At 41.2% G+C, this 12423-nt stretch overlaps 1 protein-coding gene across 1 annotated transcript in view; it reads left to right on the forward strand.

The window, feature by feature from the left end:
• The window catches only part of CNTN5 (contactin 5), a 763035-nt gene that overhangs the window by 53909 nt on the left and 696703 nt on the right, over positions 1 to 12423 (forward strand). The window lies entirely within an intron of this gene.

Below are 12423 nucleotides of genomic sequence, written 5' to 3' on the forward strand. Positions count from 1 at the left end.
AATAATTATGATATTAAATTAAAATGTGTGAGACACAGAACCTCCTCAGTTATAGTAGCTCACCAGGCCACTCACTGTCTTTCAAGTTAGTCTCTTGCCAAGTTTACTAAGTTTCTTGTTTTTTTTAACCAAACAAGAACCCTGGCTAGGTAAGCTAGTTCTATTTTATTGCAAGGATACATTTACCTTACAAGACTACAAGTATATTTTTCCTCCATCTCCTTTAAAGCAAATAACATGGGGAATAATCTTTCTGAGCCTCTTACTCACCCATTATATAGCTGTGGGCTATGCTGCCTTTTAATTGACTGTTCCCTAGGCAGCATCTCTTTTCCCAGTTTCCCAAGGTCATTCCCATAACCTGTTACATCCAGCTTGCAGCACCCTAGTGGACAAAACCCAGAGGAAGGCCATGGTGTGCATGCTGTTGTTGGAAGAAATATCCATTTGGTTCAGTTCCAAGCTGGGAGAAAGGCACTGGAGACAAAATGGAGGCTGGAGGCTGATTGGGAAGATGGTTTTAATGATGAGGCAGAACCACATGGGTGGTTTTGATGCAGCTGACCACATGGAGTTGAGAGCGTGGGAGGGTTATATGTTCTCTTGTGCTTTGCCCTTAAGCTTCCTGTTTCTGTGCAAGAACATGTATTCTATTGGCTGTTGCCAGACTCCCATGGGGCCAATTAGGGGTCATAGCTGGCTCTGTAGGTTGTCTGAGCTAAGTTTGGTTGAAGTTTTGAGGGTGATGTAATGTCCTTAGGAGATTGTGCAATATAGTGGGCTCTGTGTCTTAGTAGGTTAATCCTAGTATGTCCTGAAAGGTCATGTTTTGACCCCTTTACCCTATAGCTGAAGGTCTTTTGTTTTGTATATAGGCTGGCCCAGTTTTTCTTAATGGGCACAAAATATCTGCTGAGGGCAGGGAGCTGGGGCTGAGTTTCTTTCTCTTCTAGGGGAATTTTTTTTCCTGCCATTTAAAAATATTCCTCAAAATATTTCATTCTTCTGGGAAGGGGGTGGTGGCTTCCCACTCTGTCTTAAATGCCTAAAAAGCATTTAAAAGTGGAATGCAAATCTAGTGAAATGACAAAGCTATGCAAAGCTTTGCTGGAAGATTCAGCTTGAAGGTGAGACAATCAACAGGAAACATCTCCATCTGTTGAGGCAGATCCACAAGGCAATGCTGCCCTGCTCCCTACTTCTGAAAGTGAACTGGTGACATTGCTTTGCATCACAGCCTCAAACTTACACTTCCAAGCATTGGGAAAGGGTTAGGCGGACATACCAAAGCTTCTTCTGTCTGTTGGAAGCACTAGTATGCTACATGTGTATGTATGAGTGTGTTTGTGTAAATGCATGTGTGAGAATGGGGATCTGAGCTGGGCAAGGAGTAGTGGAATGGATTTCATAACTACTATAGAAGGATGTCTATGGAGATTCTCAGTCATCCAAGTCATAGTTGTCCCAAAGGTGATTTTGCACATATCATTTGATTCTTCTTGTAGCAATAACAATAGTGTCAGCTCTGGATCCATCTTGGGATGGATTTTCAAGGCAGCCACAGCAGGGAATAGGCAAGCTGTGGGAACGGGAGAGTAGCGAAGGAAATATAGCCATCACAACATTCTTTCACAAGAGATTGAGGACAAGCTGCTGGCACCTGGAGGGAAGTGACCAAAGTTTTGCAGCAGCTGAGACAGAATATTGATTGGGCCATGTGAGGTGAAGGTCACTAAATGGGGCAGGGTGTGATTTTTAGTGTAGAGGGGGGAAAATGTGGGAATTCAAATTCGGGTTTTCTCCAGATGTACCAACATGACTTCTCTAATAAATTCTTACTTTGATGGAGTTTGTCTCGGAGTTCTGAATTGTTTATTGAGGGTTTATTTGGAATGCGGATAAATAGCACTTAGACTTATATACCACTTTCCGGTGCTTTCCAGTCCTCTGTAAGTGGTTTACAGAGTCAGCCTATTTCCCCCAACAATCTGGGTCCTCATTTTACTGACCTTGGGAGGATGGAAGGTAAGTCAACTTTGAGCCTGGTGAGCTTCCAACTGCCAAATTGCAATCAGCTGGCAGTCACCATAAGTAGCTTGCAGTATAATAGCATTCTAACCACAGTGCCACCTCTCATTCTCCTTGTAGGATGTTGCTAGCTAATTGTTAGGTTTTGCCTATCCCTATTTCCTGTAGATACATTTTCTTTCTATTACAGTTATCCCAAAGCTACTTTTTCAAAAGGCAACTGGACTTACTTTCTTTTTCCTTGAAGACTTTCCTTTGTTTTTCCTTCCTTTTTGCTTATCATCCAAGAACCTTCTTCAGTTCTGATTCCGTGGATGAGAAGTGAAATATCTTCAAGGAAAAACAAAGGAAGTCCAGTTGCCTTTAAAAAAGCACTGCATCCTACAAAAAGAGTCAAATAATATGTGCTCTATGCATATTGGCCCAGACATGACATCAGATTAACAACACCTTTAGAGTAAATTGAACGATAGTCAAAGAGAAGCCACAGAAAAAATCTTAACTTTTTAGATCTACCGCATTCCTTCAAAATCCAAAGGTGCTGAAGAATCAGTGACATTGAATTCACACCACCAACACTATCAAGTCAGTGATAAATAGCTCACTGAAGTTGTGTCAGCTTTTTACCGCAACACTTCAAACCAAGCATCTTCTCACAGATGAATAGCACGAATGCTTCCTCTAATAATATCTAAATGGGGCAAACCAAATGGGAACAGGAACAGAAAGATGTTTTCTGGAAAAAAAAACTTTAGAGGCAGCCAATCCAGAACTCTAAATAAAGCACCCCTTTTTAAAAATTTGTCAACTTTGTATGGTTGATGAAACCAAGAATCAACAGGGAAAAATACAGTATAAGTCTTAAATACACATCTGACATACCTCATAATAAAGAAGTTAGACCTGACAGGTTGAAAGTTTGCCTTAAATCTCACACACTGTCTTTCTTAAAGGTGCTTCATTCTAGGACAGTGATTGTCAAGGCATCAGCCTTCCAAAGTGATTGACTGGCAACAGCTCTCCAGGATGTGTCTGGCAGACATTTTACTTAGTCTGGATTCCCTAAACGAGCCCCAAACTTTCAGCCCCCAAACAAGACATTCCTATTCTTGGTTGATGTTCTTAAACTCCCCTGCTCACAATGTCACACTGTTAGCCGCTGTGCTAACTAAGCACAAAGCTTTGCTGTTTTTTTGGCTTCTGCTTTGCCTTTTTTCACTCCTGGGCACTCAGGCAATAAATGCGCCTGGTTTTGTTTAAACTCGGAGTGCAAATGTGCATCCCCTCTCTTGCCAGCTGTGCATTCATTACCAAGACAGTTAATTGGCCACAACTCAGCACAATGTTTTCTCTCTTCCCTGGCTGATTTTCTGGTCTTTTTAAGCTCTGCTCCTTCCAGCTCAGTGGTAGGGCCAGAGCAGCTTCTGCCCCGCAGCACTCCCCTTTTCAAAATTCACCCACTGGGTTAGAATATCCTTCGCCTCCAGGTTATACTTCTTCAAACCGATCCTCAGAGCTTCAATAGATGTTGCCTCTGGGTTGTTCTCTTTTTGGTTCCAATTCCAAGATCCAATCTCTGCTCCTCTTCGGGTTACTGCTTTGAGATTCAGTCCTGGTGATTAAAACACCATCAGGGTTTTTTATATGACATTTCCTGTGATAGTGCTTATCCATTTCTATTTATGAAATCAAGGCCAAGAAAGTTTTGACTTTAATAATATTCACCTTCTTGTTAAATTGAAAAAAAAAAGAGAGAGAGAGAGAAAATCTTATGGACTTGAAACATTGGCTACTTCAGTAAGCTGTGGCTTGCCTTCAGAAGTTGTAGATGTTCCCTCACTGGAGGCTTTTTAGAAGACACTGGGTAACCATTTGTCTGGAAGGGTGTAGAGTCTCCTGCTTGATCAGGAAGTTTATTTATTTATTTATTTATTTTGTCAAAAGCTTACAATACCATAGAAATAAGAATAAACATAGTTTAAATGTAAGAAATAGGAACTAATAATTGGGGACAATAGGACAGGGACGGTAGCAGGGGTGGGATTCTACCAGTTTGGACCAGTTCTATAGAACCGGCTGTTACGATTCTGTGCAGTTTGGAGAACCGGCAAATCGTGCCCCTGGCTGGCCCCGCCCCTCTCTGTCTGCCCCTCCTCTCCTTGCCTAGTCAGTCCTTATCACACATGCGCCACATCGCACGTATGCCCGACATTGCTGACTGTATTCTCCCCCGCCCAGTCACTTGTTAAGGTATTTCTTTTTTTCTTTTCCTCCCAATGATCAGCTGTTCCGATGATCGGCTGTGCCATGATCCCCCTCCCTGTCTTACTGCTTCACCCAGGAGGCTTCCCTGAGGCCCAGGAGGCAAAAAGGGGCACGTGGAGGGGGTGTACTGCATGCCCCCCACGCTCCATTTTTTTTGCCTTTTTGGGCCTCAGGGAAGCTTCCTGGGTGCAAAAACGCCCTCCCAGGAGGCTTCCCTGAGGCCCAGGAGACCCAAAAACAGAGCGCCGGGGGGCGGGGTTTGCTGCAAAAAAAGCCATGCCCACCTAGCCATGCCCACAGTACCGGATGTTAAAAAATTTGAATCCCACCCCTGGGCGGTAAGCACGATTGTGCGCTTATGCACACTCCTTACAGACCTCTTAGGAATGGGGTGAGGTCAATAGAGGTTAGTTTGAGGGAAACGGAGTGGGGTTTGAGCAGGTGACAACAGAATCAGGTAGTGAGTTCCAGACATTGACCACTCTGTTGCTGAAATCATTTTTCCTGCAATCAAGTTTGGAGTGGTTTACATTAAGTTTATATCTGTTGTGCGCTCTTGTGTTGCACTAGAAGACCTCCAAAGGTCCTTCCAGTTCTGTTATTCTGCTATTCTGATTATTGTTTAATTTATGTGGCTCATAGCCCACTGTCTTTAGTGCACAATCCTGAGAAATCAACATGTGTTATAAATACAGCCAATCCTTGCTTAACTGCTAATTGGGACCAAGCTCTCCATCATTAACAACATGGTCTTAACTAAACAACAACAACAACAGCACATGGCTATGCCACTTAGCAACAACAATTCCACCAATCCTAATTGCTGACCCCTTGTTTGTTAAGAAGGGCCTTTCATGACTGAAGTTTATGATTTCCTGATGGCTCCCCCATTGTCTTTGCTTGTGGGGAACTAACAGGGGAGGTTGAAAATTGCAATCACATGACCATGGGGTGCTGCAACAGCCCACATGTGAGGTCCAAACATAGGTACCACTCATTCAGCACCACTATTAATCTGAATGCTTGCTGAACAATGGTCATTAAATGAGGACCACCTGTAAAGACAATTGTTTGGATAGGGGAAGAAAAATAGGATGTTAATGGGAAAAATTGAAGCCAGAAGCAGGATTGTTTAATGGAGACAGTCTTTAATAAAAGTATAATTAGGTGTAACACAGAGCTCCTTGTTAGGGTTAAGAGTACAAGTCTGGGCATCAAGCTACCAGATGGATCCAAAGATGCATAATAGATCATTATGCCTCTGAAAATGCCAATCAGCTGCCAGGAAATCTGTTGTGTAGTCCACAGTCACTAAACCCTAAAGCCAACAGTGTTCAACAGATACCAGCCATGAACGCCTACAATGATGTATTATCCAGGAAAACATTCAAATGTTCTGTATTTCTTTCCTGCCATGTAGTAGATGTCCACATTTTTGCTACTGCTCTAGTTGATTAGATGATTATAATTGTCCTCTTTCTTTCCCTCTAAACCAGAGCCCCCCAAACTTGGCAACTTTAAGACTTGTGGACCTCAACTCCCAGAATTTCTCAGCTGGCTAGAGAACTCTGTGAGTTGAAGTCCACAAGTCTTAAAGTTGCCAAGTTTGGGGACCCCTGCTCTAAACAAGCAGGGGGCATGGAGACAATCAAACACAAACCTCCATGAACTCCTGTGATGCCTCTGTTCATTGCGGAATTCAGAATTTTTCAAGCAGTCTCATTATACTTCTATCCTTACTGAGAGTTATATAAGAGATGTGGTGGCACAGTGGTTAGAGTGCACTATTGCAGGCTAGCTCTACCCACAGCCAGGAGTTCAATCCTGATGGGCTCAAGGTTGACTCAGCCTTCCATCTTTCCAGGTTCAGTAAAATGAGGACCCAGATTGTTGAGGGTAACATGTTGACATTTGTAGATTGCTCAGAGAATGAAATGGTATATCCATCTAAATGCTATTGTTATTGCTAATCTTTTTTTCCCACTGAAATACCTCATTGAGAATAGTTGATTGAGGGAAAGGGCCACTTTGTAAGGTACTCATCTGAAAAAAGAATAGGTGAATGTATGAATGAATGTGCCCATATGTGTATATGTGAGAGCAGTGACTTTGAAATACATTTTCTTATATGCCTTTTCTCCTTTAGGAGTTCACTTTCTTGTTGCAAATCAGACTGTGTGTCTTTAATCATTCGGATGGGGATTTCATTAGCATAATATAATGCTTATATTTTTACTGTGGAGTATTAAGCAAAGGTTTTTTTTTTTTTAGTGAACTGGACTCTTTTGTTTTTTTAAATCCTTTTGTGATGAAGAGATGCAGAAGCTATTCTAAAATGATTTTGTGTATTTCTATGCTCGGCTGCACACATTTGTGGCATTTGGTAAGCATTATCCTAGTGATCTACTTTAAAAGAAAAGGAAGCTGTTTGTATTTTTCATGGTTTTCTCATTTGAGGTTGGTTTGTAATGTTTTCACCAATAAACACCTCATCTGGATGAAAACAAGTTTTCTTTAAATTGTATCTTTCTTGATAGATTTCCAGGCTATTTTCAGATTGTATTTAGATTTATTTTTCTCCATTGAATACAACGCTTTCATCTTGTAATATAGAAATGAAGATGAAGGGTTAGGAAGAAGAGATAATTTAGATGGGAATTTCACCCAACCGAGTTTAACTTGAGACTAATCCTTAATTCACCTATGCTTTCATGCAACACGCAAATGGCACAGATGGCATTCAGAAAGGGGTGGGCTGCTACTAGTTCACATCAGTTCTGGAGAACCGGATGTTAATTTTACATCTGGTTTGGTGAACCGGTAGTTCCGGCAACTGGCTGGCCCTGCCCAACTCAGCCCTCCCGTGCCAGAAGTCCCCATGTGGCCTGTTTTGGATCATAGGTAAGTGCAGGGTCTGTGCGGAGGCTTGGGGAGGGTGAAAAGTGGGATTCCCTGAAGTTCCAGAAGGCCGGAAATGTTTCCATTTCCGTTTTGGAAATGGGCCCATTTCCGGCCTCCAGAGAGCCTCCTGAGCCCGGGAAAGCCATTTTCGCCCTCCCGGAGGCTCAACAAAAGCACCCCTGTGGCTTGTTCTTGCTCCCAGGGTGATGCAGGAGGCCAACTAGGCCACGCCCACCATGGCCATGCCCACCCAGCAACCAGGCAGAGAGAACTGGTTGCTAAATTATTTGAAGCCCACCCCTACATCCAGGCATGAGAATAGTTCATTGCTACATGGACCATGGTCTGCTGGAACCACACATTTCCTCCTCTTTCCTTTTATCTAAAGTAAGGAAAAATGAAACTGCCATTCCAGTGGTCCCCAATCTTTCCAACTCTGCAGACTGGCAGTGGTGGTGGCAACAGGGGGAAGGAATGGTTTCTTATGCACACACATCACTTGCACAAATGGAGCTTCACACACTTGCCAGCTCTTTGGATGGCCCACCAATCTGTTGACTGATGGTTGGGGATCCCTGTCTTATTCCAAATCTGTAACAGTAATTTCCATTTCATCTGTAATGTTAGACCAATATTCTAATCATTGCACAATATATTTTTCAAAACTGCCACAAGTACTTATAGAAGAGAATATTTATAGCATAGAGTTGAATTTTGGGGTCCTTGATACTCTCTGAGTATGGTTGTTTTCTTGCAGACTTTTCATTATCCAACTAGGTAACATCATCAGTGCACTGGGTGGGTAATGAAACATCTGCAAGAAAACAACCAAGCTCAGAGACTAAACCTTTGATCCCAGTGATTGGATCCTGCAACATTATCCTGGGACACGTATATTTGCATTTGTTCATAATGCAAATTATGCATTATCATACAAATTATGAACTATACATTGGGCATATGATGATGTCACGATGAAAGTAACACAAATTGCATCTTCCAGATCATTAGCATAATGATGTTATGACATGTGACATGCCATTGTGCTACCAGGCATTCATGAATATTAACTTGATTTCCTTAAATCCTGGAATATAATCATCCGTTGCTTAAAAAGTATAATGTTCTGGCTTGAAGCCTGTATTTTCAGGAAATGTTCTAAAAAAAGAAATCATATGCAGAATCAGGGGCAAGATACAATAGAATAATGCATAAATACGGCATGGATTAAAAATAAGATTCAGCCATACATAGTTTGAGTGCTTCTATCAAATTTCCATTTGATACCAAATTGGGATAATTAATACTTTCAAAGACAGAAATGAAATTTAAGATCTTGATATGCTGGAGAAATAGGCTGAAAGAGACAAAATGAAATTGAACAGAGAGGAGCACAAAACTCTAGGAAACACATGAAGAGTTTGCTAGGATGTGGGATACCTGACTTTGTAAAAAGAAAAAAGCAAGTATGAGCAAGCAAGTATGAGCAAGCAGTAACATAGTCAAGTGCAGCTTTAGCCTGCAAGAAACAAATCACTGGAATAGTTACAGATAGTCCTTGACTTACGATCACAACTGAGCCCAAAATTTGTATTGCTAAGCAGGACAGTTAAGTGAGGTCCATTTTGCAATCTTTCTTGCCACTGTTGTGAAGTAAATCACTGCAGTTGTTGTTAGTAACATGATTGTTAAGTGAATCTGGCTTCCGCATTGACTTTGTGGATCAGAAAGTTGCAAAACATGATCACATGATCTTGGAACACCACAAGTATCATAAACACACGCCATCTGCCAGTTGTCCAAATGTTGATCACATGACCGTGGAGATGATGGAGCAACCGTAAATGTGAAAAACAACCATGTCACTTTTTTCAGTGCTGTTGTAGTAATCGCAATAGCACTTAGACTTACATACTGCTTCATATGGCTTTACAGCCCTCTCTAAGTGGTTTACAGAGTCAGCATATTGCTCTCAACAATTTGGGTCCTCATTTTACCCAGCTCGGAATGATGGCAGGCTGAGTCAACCTGGAGCATCGTGAGAATTGAACTGCCAAAATTGCAGGCAGCCGGCAGAAGTAGCAATACTGCTGTCTAACCACTGCGCCATCATTGTAACTTTCCATGGTCCCTTAACAAATGGTTGTAAGGTAATCGCTACCTGTATTTCATTGTATTCTGCATTGGTCATTTTTCACCTTGAGTATCAGGTCCAGTTTCTGGGCACCATATCTAAAAAGAGTAAAAAAAAATTCAATCAGGTTTATAGAAAGTAGCAAAGGGTGGTGAATGAAATAGAAGTTGAGCTTGACAAAAAAAAAAGTTTGAAGGAACTGAGTAAGGTGACTGAAGGGAGATAACAATCCTCAAATCCTTTAAAGGTGGATGAAGGCAGATTCTAATTGACTGCTGGGGTTAAAACTTAACTATGAGAGCAGCTTGACAGCAAAACCAATTAGTCAGGGAAGAAGCTCTTTTTCACTGGATATGTTCAAGTAAAGGCACCAAGGAGGAGGGTAGATGTGATGATCTGAGTGGCCTCTTCCAACTCAATGATATTTAGAATAATATTGCCCAGGCAAAGACTCTGTCTGACAGAAGCCTTTATAGCAGAGATAGAGATTGGGAAATTTTTTATCTACAGATACTCTTATTGTGTCCACTGTGGCTATTTCACTCAATTTTATTTTATTTTTAAATAGTAAATATTTAACATCGGGATAACCTATTCTGTCCAGAGATAGGGCACATTTCTGAGGCATAATCGTATTTGGAACTTTGGATATGAGTGGTAATTCCATTCACAAAATGGCTGCCATGGGGATTTTTTTTTTCACAAAATGGCTGCAATGGGGATTTCCCCCCCCCCCCAAGAAAAAAATGGCTGTCATAATCATGACTCAAAGCACTCATGTACTGGAAGGGAGACTAAATACAATCAATCAATCATGGGGGGGCCTTTATGGAATCAAATGCACTCCTTCAAACAGATATAATGGTAGAAGCTGATTCTTTCCTTTGGACACTGCAGTTTCCTATTTACTTATTTTTTATTAAAAGAATATTATTAAAAAGTTAATGGGGGAAGAGATCCTTATCATGTATAACTGCCTATACAGATAGTTCTCAAATTATAACAATTGGAACCAGAATTTCTATTGCTAAGCAAGATTAGTTACACCACATGTGTCACAATGCCATGGCTGTTAAGCAAATCACTGCAGTTGTTAAGTGAATTGTGTGGTCATTAAGCAAGTCTAGCTTTCCCCATTGACTTTGATTGTCAGAAGCCCACTGGGAAGGTTGCAAATGGTGATGGCGTGTCCCTGGGACACTTGTCATAAATACATGCCAATACATGCCTAGCATCTGAATTTTGATCATGTGACTGTGGGATGCTGCAATAGTCACATGTGTGAGAACTGGTTGTAAATCCCTTTTTTCAGAGCTGTTACAACTTTAAAGGTCATCAAATGAATTCCTGTAAATTAAAGATTATTGCTCGTTGTTTATCTTTAGGTTTATATTATTCTGCTCAATTTTCTTCTGAGTCCGATCTAATTCTTCGGTCCGATCTAAGTATAGTATATAAAATCATACATTGCAATGTCCTTCCTGTCAATGAATACTTCAGCTTCAACCATAACAACACAAGAGCAAACAATAGATACAAACTCAAGGTTAATCGCACCAAACTTGATTGCAGGAAATACGACTTCAGCAACAGAGTGGTCAATGTCTGGAATACTCTACCTGACTTTGTGGTTTCTTCCCCAAACCCCAAAAACTTTAACCTTAGACTGTCTACTATTGACCTCACCCCTTTCCTAAGAGGTCTGTAGGGGGCATGCATAAGCGCACCAACGTGCCTACCATCCCTGTCCTATTGTTTCTTTTATTTTTGTTATTTTTCTTATATGTATCCATGTATTCATATGTTTTTTATTTATACCTATTATCTTGTAAGCAATTGACAAAAATAAATAAATAAAAATAAACAAACAAACTCACAATGAACGTCATGGACAAATGGTTCTCCTCTCCTTACTTGAACAGATCCTGGGAAGGAAAGCTGCCCATTTTCCTCAAAAACTGGTTCCACTGTTGAACTCTCCTTGTCCTTGGAAAATTTAATATTTTACATTTAACTGGAACTTGGTCTCCCTATAATTATTCCATGTTGTGTATTCTAGGGAAGTAGAGAACAAGCCATGACCTTTGGATATAGTACCACCGTCCCAATATTAATTAGGCTCCATCCTCCCAATCTATTGTCATGTAACTTGTTTTATATAGTTCTTAAAACAGAAACTGGGAAAGTGCAAAGTGCCTTTATTCATACATGTGATTCTGATCTCCACAGACATTCCTCCTATGGAAAATGCTTCTCAAAGGTAACCTCATAAAATAAATACGCTTGATGGGTGTGATCCAATGTTTTATTTGACAGCATGTCCATATATCTGGAGCAAGACAAAGGCAAGCTAGGATGACAAACCACATCCTTGAGAACCACAGGAATCAGAGGTGGTATTCAGGTTCCAACCAGTTCTGGAGAACCGGTAGTGGAAATTTTGAGTAGTTCGGAGACCCGGCAAATACCACCTCTGACTGGCCCCGTCCCCATCTATTCTCCGCCTCCCGAATCCCAGCTGATCAGCTGGGTTTTCTTTTGTTGCCCTGCACAGGAGAACGGAGCTGGAAAGCAGGTTAGTGGGGTGGGGTGGATAGGGAATGGGATTTTGCAGTAACCTTACCCCTGGAGTGAGGTGGGAATGGAGATTTTGCATTATCCTTCCCCTGCCACGCTCACCAAGCCATGCCCACAGAACCGGTAGTAAAAAAATTTGAATCCCACCTCTGACAGGAATGATAGTGAGCAACTTCATCACTTTGCCATCCAATCAATCAGTCTTTTGTGTGACTTAATCCACTAGGACAGTCATTTTCTAAATGCAGAAGATAAAGGCACAGAGAGCAGTAAAGGGACGCTGCATTTCAGTGAAGTTTCAATCAAAGCACTTGCTCAAAGAGCTTTAACAAACTAAAGAGCTTCCTCACTTCTGAAAGTCATCACAGAGAGACTGTGATATTTATCCTTGCACAAATATGAGTATATGCTCAATAGCCTCATTTTTTGAGTCAAGGGCAACAAGCAAAGAAGACTTTTTCAGTGCTTCAGAGCAAAATGGAATTTTGTACCAAAGCAATATGGCACATCTTTACAAA

This window comes from Notechis scutatus, chromosome 5, assembly GCF_049901735.1.
Source record: "Notechis scutatus isolate UNSWTSFEM ecotype Mainland chromosome 5, rNotScu1.2, whole genome shotgun sequence".
Classification (NCBI taxonomy): Eukaryota; Metazoa; Chordata; class Lepidosauria; order Squamata; family Elapidae; genus Notechis; species Notechis scutatus.